Source organism: Brachyistius frenatus, unplaced genomic scaffold, assembly GCF_029030835.1.
Source record: "Brachyistius frenatus isolate BFR_SWC_R1_liver_20210118 unplaced genomic scaffold, ASM2903083v1 Contig_108, whole genome shotgun sequence".
In the NCBI taxonomy this organism is placed as follows: domain Eukaryota; kingdom Metazoa; phylum Chordata; class Actinopteri; family Embiotocidae; genus Brachyistius; species Brachyistius frenatus.
Window position 1 is genome coordinate 995,001 of NW_027210707.1, and position 18,690 is coordinate 1,013,690.

Here is an 18,690-nt window from a genome sequence, read left to right on the forward strand (position 1 = left end):
AACGAGCTGTCTTCATGCCAAGTACAGATCGCGTCGTCAGATATTCTGATTAAGGCTAAATCAAGGGATATAAACCGATACGTTATGTCCGTATGTTCAAAGTTTCTGCTGCAAACAAGTGCACCTAAAAACACATACCATCATCTTGCACCTGATAATTTACAAAAATCGAAATAAATATCGATGCGACGCTACATGTCTGATACTACACAAGAGAATGCCATTAGTGCAGAAATACAGTCATCAGTTGAAGCTAGCCCACTCAGAAACGGCCTTTCTGTTGATTCAAAATGTGAATCTGGAGGAGTGTGAGTTTTTTTCCTTCTCATATGTACCACTGATATAACACTACTTACAGATCTTGCATAATGTGCGTCAGTACGGATTGTGAAACCTCCGCTGACGTCACTAAAAGACTAATCCTTGTACACATATTGATCAGGTTGATTAAAGTTCTACTGACCTGGAGCTCTTTGAGCACCTGGCTGACAGCTGCTGTAACATCACCAGGAGATTCAACACTGCCACTTTCATTTCAGCCCTTAAGAGGTGTGGTCAGTGCGTCACACTGTGATTGCATGACTAAGTTTGGAGCAGCAGGTTTACATGCCAAGTGCCAAATATAGCCGATATTTGCCGCAACCTGACCAACTGATAACCAACCGAAACAGTTGTCCTCTCAGCGCTCATCACCGTCTCTGTGATTGTCCTACGTCACATTATACATTATATTTTCCATTTTCAAAACATCGCTGCAAAAGGCGAACCTGCATTTTGCATGCTGTGCTATTTATTGCCGACGGAAAATCCCTTACTTTTAACTATTTACAGAAAAACTGAATTCATCAAATGATTTTTGAAGACTTGAGAGAAATATAAATGAACTCAAATGGCCACGCAGCAACTCAGAGTCCAGGGTAACAAAGTTTGGAAAACATCTGTAATATTTTCCATCTAGCCCTTGAGTCCTTCCTGCTCTTTAGCCCTATAGCTTCTCCATTCATACAACGAAACATACGATATTCTTTTTTGTCATCACTTTGATTCATTTTACCAAACTTCTTAAACCAGAAAAGCTGACTTACCATGAAATTACACTCGACCAGGTAACACTTTAAACTGAGAAAGAGGTTTTCTCAAACTGGATTCCTCCTTAGTTTGATGGCTACCAGTCAATATTGAAAAAAAAGCAGATGTCCAGCTTGCTTTCACTTACCAGTTTCTCTGTCTTCATCTTCCTCTTCATCAGAACGTCTTTAGCGAAAACTAAGAAGGGCAGAGAAAGAGAGAGGAATGTTTTAATCACTCTGAAGAAAGCCACTTATCTTCCCACTCACATTGCTGAGTATCCAGCTCATACAGACACACAACACACACACACACACACACACATACACACACACACACACTGAAAAAGGTCAAGACGACTCAGGAGAAGAGAAAGGAGATCAAGGACAGAAAGTAAGAGAGAAGACAAGACAGGTAAGACAGAAAATAAAAGATCCAAAGGAGAAAAGAAGAATTAATAAAATGTAGAAAGAGAAGCAGCTGACAGTGGGAGGAGAGCGAAGAGAGAGAGAGAGAGAGAGACTGGATAGAGAAAGAATGAAATGGTTTGGCTGAGTCATCGGCAACCACCACTTCCTCCAACGCTCTAAGAGCTCCACTAATGACTGGCCAACTTCTGAGGCCAACACACACACACACACACACACACACACACACACACACACACACACACACACACACACACACGCACACGCGCACACACACATGCACGCACAAAATCTCCTATTTAGGCTGCAATCTTTCTTCCTCTCTCGGCTTTAAACTGCTCAAACTCAAATATGTGTCTTTTACTGTAGGTTTATCTTTGTGACGACTTATTTGAATGATAGACCTTGGAAGGAAAGGCTTTTTTTTTTTTTTTTAGAAAGGGAGATCATATAGATCTGGGACAAACTTTCAAGGTGCTGTTTGAGGGTTCAGACTTGGTTTTAGGGTTCAGGTTGGGATTAGTTGCTAATTATGATGGTTAAAATGAGTAGAAGTGACCATGGAGTGCGTTATAATCCCTGCTGGTCCTCACAATGATAGTAGCACAAACATGTGTGTTTAAGAGAAGGCCTGAGAACAAGACTCTTGAAGTGACCCCATAGTCGATGTCGTGAGAAAGGGCACAATCTGCTGCTAAATTCAGGAATAAACAGCTTTCCCTTTTTCCCCAGAATTCCCAGAGGCATAGCTGCTTAACTTTTATCCATCAGGGGAGGTTCTGCTTCACAGATGTTGGTGGAGACATCGGCACCTTGCTTTAAGAATCATTTTGGGGGGTAAAATGATTGTCTGTCTCATTTCTGTGAGTTAAAGAGGGACTGTATAACTCTTGAATCATAAATAACAACATTTTACAAATGAAATGTTGACATCATAACCAATAAAAACACAGCCAGCCTGATTTTAACAGACTTTGGAGTTTTGCTGTTCCTGCATTACTGGTGACCATATTTGCAGGAACAAGCAGTTGATCTGACTCGATCTGATGGGGAACACGAAGACCCTACGCCCGCTCATCAATAGCAGAAACCTGACTGCACCACAGATCTATCAATCAAACAGACACACCCCGAAAAATACCGCATTTTGAGGCCTATTATCTAATTAATGATGGGATTATTTTCAGATAGACCACCAGAAATCTAATCGGAAGGAGTGAAGTCAAGTGAGCAAATTATATCAAAATGACTAACGGGAGTCTATTGAGCCGGAGCCATTTAGGAGCCAAACCCCATAACTTTACTGAGTTGGTGGGCTGACTTTACAACTCAACACACAATATTTAGCGTTTAACATAATTTGATAATTACCACAAAAATAAATTATATCTGTTTATTTTAAGTAGTCAGGACATGTTTAAATTTTCATAAAGATTGGAAGCAAGAGAAACAACTGCTCTTAGATGTTTAAGGTGTAAAAATAATAAGAGAAATGTTTACGAGGAAAGTAATGCACTGAACCCATTTCCTGACGAACACCAGATTATCTAGTGCTCTGCATTGAGTGCAAGTGGTTTCACCTTTAGTTTTGGCTTCTGCAAAGGTTTTAACTTTGTAACGTGCATTGCTCTGTGTGGCATCAGTGCCACAGCTACATGGGATGGCAAACGTGAAGCTTGTTTGAGCTCAGAGTAAAAACGAAAATGTAAGGCTAATGTTGAAAGTGCAGGTTTTCACATCCTCTAGACACCTGGTTAAGGTTTCGTGAACTACAATGAACTATGAATCATGGCTACATGTTCGATTACATATCTGAACCTAACAAGGCTGGGTCCAACTAAACAGGAACAGATCATATCGTTTTAACTTCTTATAGCCTAAATCACTTGGTTTAAATGGAAAAGGTTTCATCTCATTTGTTTACTTTTTTTAAATTATTATTTGTAAATCAGAGCACTTCTGCAAATCTGCACCCTCAGCGTAACCAACATTTTCAGTGAATTTAAAGGAACTGGTCATCCTGCCCAACAATATTCAAAACACATTGACACAGCAAGGGTGAGCCCGATGAAGTAAAAACAAAATCATCCTGTTAGTTACAATCACATGTAACCTTAACCCCCCCTGCATTGTGTTACAGTTTGCACACACAGTATAAATCATCTCATCTCTTGAGGTTATTGTCATACAAATGAATCCCACCCGGTCCAGCTCAGTCTCCTATCCGGAGGAAATCATGGGAACTCTGAGGCAACTTCATAAATACACACATCCTTCTCCCTCCTCTGCAGTTCCCACACTTTTCACAAAACACACACACACACACACACACACACACACACACACACACACACACACACACACACACACACACACACACACACACACACACACACACACACACACACTTTTTACATACTGTTCACCGTATATCTCTGATGAAGAGAATATGACAGTTCTGCACTGTTACTGGAGCAGTGCAGACTTTATGCCAACTTCTAGCAGAGGACCAAAGAACCGTATCATCTTAAGGTATATGAAATAAACTGCAACCGAACGTTACAACTGATGAAGTTCAGGCAGAAGTTCACAACCTTGGTGGGTCGTTGATTTGCAAATGAAGCGTATGGAAACAAGAATAAGAGTCTATACAGTCTTAGCGACTCTGAGGATGTACACAGTGGTACTACATCCTCAACATGCTCACAATGACATTGCTGATGTGTAATGGTGAAGGTTTAATGTTTGTGATCTTCATTTAGCATGTGCTCTAAACTTTGTAGTTATTTGGTCTTAAACCAAAGTAGTGGACAAACCAAAGATGGAGCAACATAAAAAGTCAGTGGTTGACTCAAGTCAGAAATATTCATCCTCTCTATAAAATGCCACGGCAACCCTTTTTAAAGTTGAGATATTTCAGTCTGGACCAAAGTGGACCAACTGACCAACTGCAATCCTTGAAACCATGCAGCTAAAAATATCTAAATTACATACTCGCCGTGTTCAGCAGTTACTGAACATTGCTTAACATGAAAAAGTAAAAACATCAACTAATTAGCACAACACAGAAGCCACAGGCAAAGACAGGGACCCAGTAAATACATAGAGTATGTGCCAAATTGGAAATTATATATTTAAAAAATGAAGTATAACCTTCTATACAGATAAATCACCACCAAGTTGATCTTTGTAAAACTTAAAAGGGAGGTAATGAAAGGATTCTCGTAACCAGTAGCTCTCTCAACAGAACAATCTAACAGTACACGATACACTTTACATTTTAGGATTGTTAAAAACTAAGAAATAAATGAGTCGTCGGTTTAAACGGCAAAGAAAACAACGCTGAAACCTTATCTGCTTTATCGAGAAATGTATTGTTCCCATGAGTGTTGCTCACAGTTTGACAAGTGACCTAGATATCGGTTGGCCAAAACAATAAGGACAAAAATGTGAAATAATTCATTAAAAACAATATGCAAGGTCTAAATTAAACAGTGAATGACAGAAAAAACTCTTGGGGCCTGAATCAAATTTTAGATTCGTTACAGCCTGTTTATTTCACTGACATGCAGCGACGCAGACTCAGTACACAGAGACAAAGACTCAGTGCGCACAGACAGAAAGTGAGAAATGCTGGCTCAGCAAAGTGCTCATTGTGGGAGGATTGTGGGAGATTGAGTCTACAGATGAGTCAAGGAGAGCCATTATCAGAATGAATGTGCTATTCATTCTGCAGTCTATCTTTAGTGTCCGTGAGGGAATCAAATCAACATTTGCATATATCGAAATACTGTTGAGTACTTTGAAAACATGCACCCTGCAACAGAATTGTATTGTACACATTTTCTAGTCATCGGTAAACTAATTCTTCAATTAGGCTCGTCATGAATAAGTCATTTTCCTTACAACTAAAACAGCTGTTTAACTCAAAATCATGTCTGGCAGACGTGATCAGTTTAAGTGTCCCATGACAGTCTGGGAAAAAAAAAAAAGGAGAAATTTTAAGAAAACAGGAATTCAACTGTTCCGTATAGACTCCGGCCACTGAGCGGGATTTTCCTCCTTAAAATATCATGTAATTACTTTTCCTACCGAGTCATTAGTTGTGCTGGTCAGTAGTCTGTCAGCATCTGCAGCCAACCTTTCTCCTGCCTGCAAATTCTGAATGTTTAAGGCTTTTTGTCAGCCTTTTTGCAGTCTGGGTGAGTCTGCAGTACATGAAACCAGAACTTCAGATTGTATCTTGCAAGAACATGAATCTTTGAAACAGCAACATTCAGCCATTATGGTTGTTACGTTACTTTAACAAAATGTTGCCTGTGGCGTCTTTAATTAGAGTTTTCTGTTCATCTAAACAAAAGAACGCAGTATTCACTCGCCTTTAAACTGCAGTTTGGTCCAACTGGTGATAAAAATACTTTTGTACCTTGATAAATGTTTGTAACACCTGAGAGTAACCTGCATATTAGCTGAGTTACTGTAAAAACAGACTACACTAAAAAAAAAAACAATGATTTCATCAGTTTTTTTGCTTGATGTAACCTATAATTAATTCATGTTTCAGGAGGATAATGAAGCAGATTGTTTTATTTCCTCTTCAGCATCCTGTTAGCGTGCACTCTGCTGTACAACACTAAATACTTAACATACTCTAATGATTACAGTCTGGACCTCTGAATGAAATGATTAGAGTCTAATCTAGTTATTAAGTCCAGCAGGATTTGGTGCATAAAAAAAGGTTTTTTACACCAAACATTTCCATCACGTTGTCATTCCACCAGAACTTTTCCATCTCCTCAAAACAACACTGCCACCCTCCGTTCCTCCAAACTTAGAATTTTCTGTTGCTGGTTGCTGCTGTTGACGTGAGTGGAACAATTTCTGATGCGATGTTTTACAATGGAAACACTGTTGGGCAGAAGGACTCAGAGATTTTACAAGTAGGAACGTACCATCACCTACACACTCCCTCTCACAGTATATAATCCATCATCACTACAGTCATCGTGCAGTAAGTACCAGTATGATAATGGATAGTTTGCTTCTGTTGATGCAGAATCTATGAGCCTCTTTGGATGAAGCATGCTGACCCCTTCACTTTCCACCTTGCGAATGTACACTTCAGTAAATTACTGTTACAAAGGCTCCTACACATGCGAGTCATATGAGGTTAGATGGGCAGTATGTGGGAGCTTCAGTAGAAGTCATCATTTTTTGACACGAGTTTATGAAAACTACGCAAAATATGAAACTTGGAAACTCACTTTATCAAAGAGGAATTGTGGTCACTCAGCATCTCTGACAAAGAATGTAAACAGGATATTCATTTAGTGACATAAACCAGCAACAACCTCTAAGACGACCTTCAGAGACAGTCTCAACAAAACCTTATCACTGCCTCGAGTTCTATCTTGGTGTTATTTTGTTTGCAAAGTTATTTCCCTGCCTCAACTCCACCATCACATTCTCCGGCCGCTGCTTTCTCCGCCTGCTCAACTCAGCCCGGGATGGTCTGAGTCAGAGGCAACGTTGGATCTGACTCACCTCCTCCTAAGTCTGAACACTATTAGTTTCCAGGTGGCACACTAATCTGCTATTGTCCGTCTGATTAGCCAGCAAAGACACAGGAACAGATTCCCCCTCAGAAACCGTTGGTGATGTGTCTGTGAGGGAGTCTTTGAGGGGTTCCCGACGTCTGCATCTTATGAGTCTGTGTATCAGTGGGTGAGGTCATGTTCATAACCAGAGATTTGTGTGTGGTCCAGAGAGGAGTGTGTGATTCCCATGATGATTAGAGCCGGATTGAGACCACAAAGGATAAGTCACCACCAAGGGTTCATTAGTGACTCAGTCTCACTGAAAGTCAAGTAACGCTAGCGTAATACTGCGATGATATCAGTGCCACTACTGATCACATTAAACTGGGAAACAGACAGACATGACCCAGACTGTTACCACCTTGATAGTCAGACAAAAATTAATAAAAGGAAATTATCTGCAGATTAATTCCAGATGAAAATGCAGTAATACTTTAAATACGTAATTTTATAGACTTTCTAGAGGGTCTTTAAAGTTTGTTAAGGTCAAGCAGCAACCAGCAGTGACGTCACCCATTGGTTTGTTAACGGCTGTTTTGAAACCTCGAGTTCGTAATTTGGTCGGCGCCATCTTCCTACTGCCGAGCGGTTTGGAGCCGGAAATGACCATATTTGGGCGAGCTGGAGGGGGAAGGGGGGGGGAGCAAGCGCTGGATCTGACTCAAGCTGATTGGAAACCCCACGATACTACGTCCCGCCCACTGATGGCCATAAGCTGACTGCACCACAGACATGTCAATCAAGCGGTGGTATTGCAGCTTAAGGCACTTCTACGTCGGCCTCATTTTTCAGACCCGGAAGCTACGTCCACTTTTATATACAGTTTATGGTTAAGGTATTGGAACTGTATTGGGGAAGAAAAAGTGTCATCAGCAAGTGTAATTATTGGGTCAATCTACGGTGATTGTAGGTTCTAGTCTCATTTTACTTCATTTCTAATACGTGGTTTTACATTCATCATCCTCTTAGAATGAATTTTGCTGAAGATCTCACTCTCATTTACTTCACCTAGGCGCTTAAAAGCATGAAGGCAGCCCATTAATGTGAACCAGAAGAAAGCAACTTTTTGTAAAGTGTCAACGGTAGCTGACAATAAGCCTGTTTCTGCTCACAGTTATATTAATCAGTTCAACCATCCAGACGAGGATGGAGGAGGCGTCTGAGCTCCACCGTCAAAGTTTCCAGGTCACTCTGTGTCTGACTGTCATCTTTCTCTCCAAAATAAAACCTTCAGCCCGGCAGCGGCTCACAGTCACAGCCCAGTCAAAGAAAAAGGCAAATATAAAACGGACTGTTCTGCCTGCTGCAGTGATGGAAGTTAAAATGAAAATCAGAGCAGCGATTCACATCAACTGTCATCTTTCTGACTGGGACTAATCAATGCGTAAGTTACATCACAGTAATAATTTTGAAGACTGTCAATCCATAAATACTGTACATGCTTACCAAGTCACTATCTGTCGCCAAATGAGGGAACAATAATGGTGAGTAAGCCCTTTGGCCCGCTGTTGAAAGCACTTACATTTGCGGTACTGTGAACTGATTGATCTGGAAGTGATTACATCCCCTTGAAAATAATAATAGTGACAAGTTTTCAATCACACTGGTTGTACCGCCGGAGCGGCGAGGCGGAGCTAACACAGGAGGCCCGCTCTTTAACTCACTTGTTTGTAAAGCCGACTACAGAGAACATGAAAAACGTTGATTGGATTATTACTTAAAACTTTGCTGACATCACACTTGCCAACATGCATCCACAAATATTAAAGCAAACTAATTTATTCTATATTCATCCTTAGTTTCCTGTGGTCTCCCTTTTATCTGAACTTCAAGCTGCTTCATGATACTAATATTGGTGGAAGTCGAGAACAGCAGCAGTACAACACAAAAGCAGGAAGCAGCTTTTTAAGCTACATTACAAGCCTGCGGGGGGGAAGAGAGTTTGACACATTTTTAGGTGAAATATCCCTTTACAGTAGGTATATGAAGACCCTGAATAAAGGACTAAACATGCGCGGTTGCCTCAGCACTGGATAACTTTAAATAATCAATATTCACTAAAAGGGACACACACACACACCTCATTGTATTGCCACGGCTGCCTTCACTGACCCACTGTGTGAACTAAAACCTGGCTGCTTCTCACTGATCTGCCTAAGTGTTGTCTTTAAGTATGCCAATCAATACAGCCGACACCATCCAACCAATCAATAGCTCTCATTTCCCAGAGGGCGGGGCTTCAACTGTTCACCCTCTGGCAATGCCAGAGGTTCAAAGGATCCACTGATGGTGTGCTGGAGGTCACAAACACACTGAGCCTGAAGTCCAGCACACAGATGCTTAGCTGATGGAGATTATGTGTAAAACACCACCCTCTGCTGGTGAATATTAAGAACTACACCGAGGACAAAGGTCATTTTTGTCTATGGTCCGGTGAGAATTATTTTTACCAATATGCCTGCGCTTTAACCTTTATTTAAAGCCTAACCAGGGACAGCAGCTGTAAATTAGCTTCTACTAGATGCCCTATATCCATTACAGCTGTTACATTGCTTCTTATGAAGAAGATTTTATGTTCCCTGTTAAATACATGAATAAATTTAAAAAATGACTTTCTGGTCATATGGTCGAGTAAAAGAAAAGTAAAATCTGGTATTTAAAATTAGATCAAACGGAGCTGGAGAAATACAAAGTGTGGATAACAATGACAGCTCAGTTTGAAGGAGTGACTGAAGTGATAGCAGCTTTCAAAGTCAGACAGCAGGTGGAGGCAGAGCGCTGAAGGTCTGAGGCTGAACATCTGGTTTATCCTAAATTGGCTCAGAAAGCCTACCAGTGGAGGGGAGGGCTTTAATTAATTCATCTCTCCCCCCCCCCCCCCCCCCCCCCTATCTAATTCACACACATCATCTGTTCATTGAACGGTCCAAAAATATTTGGTGTAGGATCATATACCATGAACCTTCACCACTGAAGCTTGAATGTGGGACCATTTTGGCATTTTTGCTTGAAAATTAAACCATTACTAGATTCTGCGATTACTTACTAATTCATTTTCTGTTCTTTTAAGTGTGTGTGGGTAATTAATCACCTCTACAGGTATGCTCTTTTCAGCCTTAAAACAGTCTGATGGGAATATTGCTGTTCTCAATGCTGCTTTATAAACTTTATTTTATTAATAATAACCATATTAACCAACAGTGTTTTTTTGCTTGTTTTTTTTTTTTATATATATATGGAAAAAGCAAGAACTCTGCTGTAGCAACAAATTTCATAGTGCAGACACGTGTTAAGTCGATGTGTATTTTTACTTTGAATGTAATGCTTCAGATTTTCCACTAGGGGACGATATAGCCCTATGTACTGGATGACATCGGTCGTAACATGAGCTCCACCTCCATTCATAAAGTAAAATGTGGTGTACTAATACTATACAGAAACAACTTGAGATTACATTACTTTCCCACAAAAATATAGTGCCAGCTCTGTTTTTAAGAAGGAAAAATAATAGGTGAAATAACATTAAACAAGCATGTCTTCTTTATTTTTTTCACCTTTTAACCTTTTCTTTCCTTCTCTTCTCTTCTCACAGGAAGTTGCTGAAGCATCAGCTCAATGAAATAAAAAGCAAATATAAAGCAAAAAAAAAAACTCTGTTTTGCATGAAAAGATAAGTAATTAACACTTTTTTTTTCTGCAGAGTTTCAGGCTCCACCACCACCACTTCCTCTGCCCTGAAGCCACTGGGTGCAGGTCTTTACTGGAAACCAGTAGCTCTGACTAAAAACAGCAAAGTCGCAGTGTATGGTGTGCTTCTGGCAGCCGTTAGTTGCCAGTACAAGTTGCACAGCGAGACAGTTAACCCCCTGAGTGGCGTAGACAGCAGAGCTCTCCCACAACCTCCGTCTTATTGGAAACCAGTGACTTTTAACTGTAAACCAGTAATACCTGCCCACAACAACTTTACTATGGGTGTGACTAAACCATTATTACCGCAATTCTGACAAGATAAATTCTCTGTCAGCTCAGGAAGTAGATTTGTTTCAAAGTTCAGGTAATGATATCAGAAATTGGACTGCTTCCTGTCAAGATATGAACATCAATTCTGTTACTTTTGTTGAAGTCACTGCAAAAGAGACCAGTTATGGTGGTCCAGATATATGCTGTACAGGGCTGCAGCTCTGCAAAGGGCAAAAGTGCAGCCTTTGAATAGTTTACATTTATTTTTAGTTCTGTCCGCGAGGCCTCAAGATTCAAGATTTCATCAGTGTCCAAATGCACACATAGTGCATGCCTCAACGGCAGCTTTTCAAGTCACGCTTCCAGAAAGAAATTTGAAATGTTCTTATCGTAAAGTCACGTTCTTGCATTGTTGCCATTGTTATTCCTCAAAAACATGATCTCAGCACAGCTTAGGCTAAACTTTGACCATTCTGACACAAAAACCCAGAATGATTTTGGCTCCCAGTGATTTGCAGGACACTCGTACATATAGACAGCAAAAGTCTTTAAAAAAAAAAAAAAAAAAAAAAACAGCCATCCTAGTTGTCAATTACTGACCAAATCTTGAGCTGATTTCTTGTGCAGACAATTCTGAAACTGAAAATATCTTTCTGGGAACAGACAGGAATGAAAACCTTTCTCCCACTAATCATGGTGAAGCTAGAGTAACATACAGCAGTGATGAGACGGATACTAGAGTAAACCAGATGTTCTGCAAGTTATCAGCTGATAAGACTGAGATAGGATAAGATAGGATTGTATGTTAGGCTCATCAGTTTTCCTCTGAACCAACTGTACTTTCCCTTTCACCTACAGAAGGATAAAAGGTTACAGCTGGCCACAGAGCAGCGGGTAAGCACACACACGCTGCACTCACTCACTCATACAGTGCGCATAACACACACACACACACACACACACACGAGCCTGAACATTTTCATACATAAATCGATGAACATCGACACAAGAATCTAAATTCTTGTGAAAATGCTCTCCGAATCACTGATCTTGTCATATGACAGTCTCGTGAAACACATTTTTGTGGTTTTCCTGTTTTATCCTCAGATGAAAGATATCATTTTCCCATCAGGCCTCAGGCTCGAAGCCCATTGGCTGATCTGAAAGATGCAACATACCGCCTGTCAAGCTACAAACAAGGCTGCTGTTATTAGTTCCTGAAAAGCTGATATGTTGATGATTAGAAGTTGTTGGGGTTTTTTTGCCTGCTAGGGGGTGTTATGTCAAAATAAAGACTTGACAGTGACAGAAGAGGAAGTGCTACTGTCCCTGTGCTAGGAGTGAAGAATGTGTTTGCATTAACAGGCACTGTGGTGAGATAGACACTGTACACTAACTGCAGTCTATTGCACTGCACACTTTTTAAAGTCAACTCAAAAACCATAACAAAGGCCACACCTATGACACTGTAGATTCCTGCTGGTCCCAAACAGGATCAGAGACATTTTAAAAATACACCAACAGTTCTGTGCTGGTGTTCAGTGTCTACAAGACACTGCTTCATGTTAAAAAGCTATTATTATAGTTGTGTGTGTATATCCACAAAACCTTCATGGGAAAGACGCTCAGGACATCAGGTCAAATTTCAAATTTAAGCTCCTTTCCATTTTGCCAAACAGGTTGAACAAAGTATTAGAAAGTGATTTTAGTGTTCGGACTCTCCTTGTGTGGACAGTTCTTATCAGGGTGAGAAAACATCCCAGAAAAGAAACGACAAGTCACGTGCATTTTGGGTGTTGCCGAGACTTTAAACGAGAATATCTTTATCGCTCACGTCTGTACAATGAATATGAAGCCAGAGCTCGAAGGAGATGAGATTAGATTAGTTTAGCGTAAAGACTGAAGCTGACTAAAGTTTTCAAATAAAGCTGCCGGCACCTCCAACGCTCACAAATGAACCTTTACACTCTGGAAACATCACAGTAACTTAATATTGGCAGCACCAGGGTAGCTGCTTCTCGTCTGCCAGTCTTTAAGCTAAGGTAAGCTAATTGCCATGAAGCACAGAAATCTCAGCAAGATTTTGAGAAGTGAACTTCTCAAAATGTCAAGAGTTTCATTCAGACCATTTTGTGACCCTAAATCTCTCCACTGAAAGTACTACAGCTAGAAATGAAACACATGATGTAAAAAAAAAAAAAAAAAAAAAGACCCGCTTTGTATCCGTGACCTTATCAGCTGTGGTTCGGAGAGGTTTCAAAAGACCAAAGTAGGCAGAAGAGCAGAAACACGCAAAGGAACGAGGTAATACTCTGATTGAAGTGAGAACATAAAAAATGGAGCTGCAGCTGCGAGTTGTTTTTAAATGGCGCTGATATTTACAGTCTGGCTTAAAGTCTAAATAAAACTGAGCTTTTACAAAATAGTTGCATGTTAAGGCTCTTCCACACCAAGTGTTATTTGTCCACATAATGAAAGTTTAATCACACTCACACTGTCAAGTCAAGCTCTGACACATTTCAAATCAAAAAAATGAGATGGCATGTCCCCCGGCTGAATAAGAGTAGACACGATGACTCAGGTGAAATGTCAGGAGGTGTGCGGTGTGTGTGATGTAAAAGCTGCCCACTCATTTGTTTTGTTTTTTTGCCGGTGCACAAATAGACAAAAGGTTTACTTTCATTTGGATGAGCTATCTGTGGTTTTGCATTTCTCTCTCCCTACAACGTAAAGCAGAAGTAGCCTTTGAAGACGTCTGCTGACTTCATGCTCAGGAAAGTGAAGCAAGCCGGCTACTTCAACTGTAGTGCAGTCAGAGGAGGCAACAGTTGAAGCATTGCAACGTCTTCTGCAACGGACTCGGCGGTAGCTGCAAGCTCAGTCGTCTCGTTGGCAGCGACTTGGCCTACGACGTTTCCCAGATTGTTTTGCTCGTATGCCCCGATGTGTAATCTGCATAAACCGATCAATGTGAATTTTTAACAATGCATCAAACGGGCTACACGTACATAAAAGCAGTTTCGGTGGCCAACTCATTGAGAATTCCCACCTGACTGTAGAGTTCCTCTCGACTCCACAGACCATTTTAGCACCTTTCAGCACATTTTTGGGTGTTGTATTCACACCGCTCACCTAAAAGTTGATTTTCAGCCACGATAGGCAGAAGTTGGCAGCAAAAACACTTTTATAAAAAATCAACTGTAGACCACCTGTCCAGCACAAACACGGTTAGCGACGAGCCAATGAGCGTAGTGCAGCATTTAGCAGCTAATGAAACACCAATTTCTCTCCGTAGTTGGTAGAAAGCAAAAAAAAAAAGCTAAAAGAGGCGTGAATCGTTGACTTCAATTTAATCCACAACTGCAGATAATGTTGCTCTGTATCTGCCAGATGAGTTCATTTGCTAAACGATTTGCTGCATTCATTTGAAATTATATGTCAGCTTGTTTCTGCTGCCACGAAGTGCCTAAGTAAAAAAAAAATGCAGGTCAAAGGCATAAATTCATGAAACCAAAAAAAAAAAAGCATATTAAAAAGGTCTTGAAGAAATTCCTTGGCTGGAAGTAGCTGGACGAGAACGCCCAAATCCAAGAGGCAGAACATCTGGTTTGGTTCAACTTTTGTTTTCCGTTGTGTGATATTAGTGACATACTTTCTAGTCTCATTTCCAACTTTTTAAATCAACTTGGTGCTGAATTCTTCAGATTCTTTAGCCTTTGAGTTTAAATTTCCCCAGGCCTCACTGAGCATCGGAGTGGAGGACGGAGGTTTGGCCTGCTAACATTAACTTAAGTTTACTAGTAGGAGATTGAATATGTCTCTATTCAACATGTCTTTCAATGGGCTCTGACAGGATGACGCTGAACTTGAAATGACCTTCACAAATTTGTCTCTGGTGTTTCTCTAGTTCCGGCTCTGCGTTTCTATAGCAACACCGCTCGTGTACATTTCCCCTAATTTGTCTGCACGGAGGCACAGCACACATAGCAACCTGTAATCAGTCAGTTCCTGCTTTGACTTCATTTCCATGCTTACCAAACACATAACACAGAAGCTGGATATCTCAGCTTAAATTGGAGAGGGCATTCTTTACTGAGAACAAGTATGTGACTCTCTCTGGGGGCTCATGGCTTTAAACTGCAGTCACAGACAAAATCTTGACACTTTTACTTCAAATTGTACTAAAAAGATTATGCCAACACTGTCACAGAAAAAGCCACGTGTGAATATTAAACTATTTAATGGCTGAATTCCATTTAGCTGCTTCAGTATCAGGAGTCGTTGTGTTTGCTAGTTCGCTGTCATGACTTACCGGGACACTTAAACAGAATAAAGTCAAGTAGTGGGGTTTTTTTTAGTAGCACTGGAGCTTTTCCTCCCACTATGACAAGTCAAAATGTCTGCAATCTGTAAACCTGACACCTGAAAAGCAGTCTAATTAGATAAGATTAATTAAAACACCAGTGCAGGTGTATCAGTAAAGTTTTTGTGTTGTTTAATCAATGTTTTTGTATGACATTCTTCATCTGAGGTTGATACGATGCAAAGTTTACCTAAAGTTTAGTGTTTAGTGTCTGCGATATTAACCAATAATTCACAACTGTGTGACTGGGACATGTCTTTCCAGCTTGAAAGTATTTCACATGTAATCTGTCATCTTTTCGTCAACAGAAATACATCCTGTGATATCACCATTGGACAAAGTACAGCCGACAAGTTTGTGCCTTGCCACTTCCTCTTGCTAGGCATCCAATTTACTTACCGAGGATGCAAAATGTTGCAGGTGACAAAAGGAAGTTTGTGCTGCAGAGGTCACTGAGCAACACAAGAAGGACATGCATGAGGGACTGTCTTTATAACGCATGAAAACAAACAGAGATCTCAATACATGATCTCAAAAAAGGAGCCTCTTTGAATAAAGGTTATAGAAATAAAATGTGCAAACACACTCCCGCCTATTGTTTCTCAGTCAAACTCAAACTCAAACTCAAACTCAAACTCAAAACACACACCCACGCACCCACCCACGCACAGTCTTGCTCACTCCCACATCGACTATGTACAGTTTCTCTTCCTCTCTCTCCCTCAATCAATATTCAGCTCTGTATTTCTCAGACTCGAGCCACATGAATGAAGGAAACAGGGACAGGGAAACCCCATGTCACTCATTATGAAACTCGCACACTTTACAGCAGGCATGCAGACTTAATCTACATCTTTACGCTTACTGAGTCCAAATAAGAAATGTTGGTGGGGACGTGACAACAGATACAAGAAAATATAAAAAGGAAAGTTAATAGAAAGTTAAGTGTCATTATCTCACAATGTGTCTTTAAAACAAAAGTTACGCATTAGAGAAAACCAAACTTTCCTTAGAAAGGGAAAATAACTGACCGGTTGTGTCATTATTAAAGAAAAAAAAGAGGGAAGATATTCATTTCAGTGTGGTGATGAGTTCATATACTGTTTGAAATATTAGAACAATGCCACAGCAAAGCACAACAGAGGAGAAGGATGAAATTTCCACCAACAAATTACTGTTAGGTGGTCCTAATTTCGGTTGTAAGTGAGAAATCGAACGTCCAGGGGAGCACGCAAACAGCCCAAGAAGAAATTAGACTAATTTTACCAAGAAACAAAAACAACCTCACGGTCATCTTACCAGATTTTGACTGATTTTTAACCATACCGCAAGGTCTTCATCAGTGGATCTGATGACTACACAAACCCCATGAGCTGTTTTCAGGTCTAACTGCATCTCACGCTCTTCATTAGCAGATAAATTTGGACTGATATTGTCATCATCCGGTAATGAAGAATGTAGGATGCAGCTGAAAGATCCAGAGATAGGTAACCTTGAGTTGTGAGTGTTAACTACACCAACATTGATGATAAGTCTGTCATTCCGAGAACTTTAAACTGTCTATGACATGAAAACTGACTCCCCACTGCTGAGGAAGATCATGTGAAGCAGTCAAGGGTCCAAGAAAAAGCTACTAAACTGACTTTAGAGATTTTGTCAATTAATTTGCACTGGTCTTGTGCTACTGGTTTATTCTAAATAGCTCAACCATTGTAAGAAAAGCACATTTAGATCTGTGTTTGGAGTCTTAATTCTCAGGCATGAACACATGAAGCCAGTTAAAAAATTTTTTTTTCCGACAGCACATGAACGCAACATCTCCCAGCGTCTTCCAGTTTGGGTTCATAAAGTTATTTGAGAGACGCCCACTGCATTCTGATTAGACTTATTCCAGGAGGTGACGCTAGTCAACCAAATTTCACACACTGATAAGATCTAGCTACAAAAGATCAGTAAAAGCACAAGAGTATTTTCCTGCATGTAATAATAATAATAATAATAATAATAATAATAACCGGATGCAGCTCGTGTGACGCTTGGCTACAGGAATTCAAAGGGAATAATGCAGACAGGGTGCAAACAAGGCAAAGAAAAACATTTCAGGTCAAGTCATTCAATAAGTCTTTTTTTTTTTTTTTTTTTTTTTTTTTAAATACAAAAGGAAGAGGAAGGCCGGGTTACTATCTCTGTCTGACGCCACATACTTCCTTTTATATTTTTACAAACCGCCCATTACGCATGAGTAAGCGCTGCAAACGTCTCTGAACTTCTTAAAACATCTCTGCTGCGTCTCGTTCAGAGCCAAAACCTTTGAATTACCGCGCTGAAGCTGCAAAAATTCAACTTTAGTGGATGCGGAGTTTCATCAAAATCACAAGCTGCTTCCTCATTTGGGGTTTTGAAAGGAGCGCAGCTGTGAAGTGGAGAACTTCTCTGAGCTTTATGTGTTTAATTCAAAAAAAATATCAAATGAACTGACAGACTTACCCCCCACATCACCGGCGGCCAGGCGCAAGCGTTGTACGTCTTTTTCTTCTTCTTTCTCAACTCAGCCAGCATTTTTGTGGCGCGCATTTGGCACCAATAAGACTTTCTTTCACTTTCAAACTTCTGCAGTGCGGAATAAAAAATCATCCTGAACTCACAGCAAACCATGTGCGCGCTGTCTCTCTTGCTGTCTCCTCTCACTAAGTTTCTTAATTGCTGCACCAGACTCGTCCGCTGCAGCTCCACCATTCATTACTAAGGGCGGCTATGGGACATGCAGAGTAATACATTTTAGTGCTTTTGGTCACACCCACCTGCTGTCAGTCCTCCCCTCTCTGCTGCACTCATCATGAATGGAGCTCTCTGGTCGTCAGTTGTAAACTGGAACACAGGCACCGACAAAGACGCACGGAAACATACTGGGTGAGGCAAGTAACACTGGCTGAAGGTACAAACACACCGCGACCTGTGACCTGTATGAATAATGGGTCCAGGTGAACCCACGGCCCCCGAGTTCCCCGCTGCTATGGCAACATAGCAATATGAGGTGGAAAAATGAAATCAGTTTTGGAAGGAAAACTTACCTGCTGCTTGTTGTGTTCAGTATGATGGCCTTCGTGGCAGTGTTTCCTTCTCTCTTGCAGTCACAAAGTCCAAGACAAATTTCCATAGTCGTCCTTGAATTTCCATGGTGGTGTGCATAAAAAAAAAAAATTTTAAAAAGGGAGGAAATATAAAAACATTTTAATACACGGTTCACTTTATTCATGGGAACATAACTTTCTTT

At 40.5% G+C, this 18,690-nt stretch overlaps 1 long non-coding RNA gene across 3 annotated transcripts in view; it reads right to left on the minus strand.

Moving 5' to 3' along the window:
* Positions 1 to 1,630, minus strand: part of LOC138628930 (uncharacterized) — a 73,432-nt gene extending 71,802 nt beyond the window's left edge. The window contains exon 1 of one of the 3 annotated variants that reach the window (XR_011311503.1): positions 1,217 to 1,630. This is a non-coding gene — a long non-coding RNA (uncharacterized lncRNA). The remainder of the gene's footprint in view (positions 1 to 1,216) is intronic. The other 2 variants (XR_011311504.1, XR_011311502.1) reach the window with 2 other exon arrangements.
* Positions 1,631 to 18,690: the final 17,060 nt, after the last annotated feature.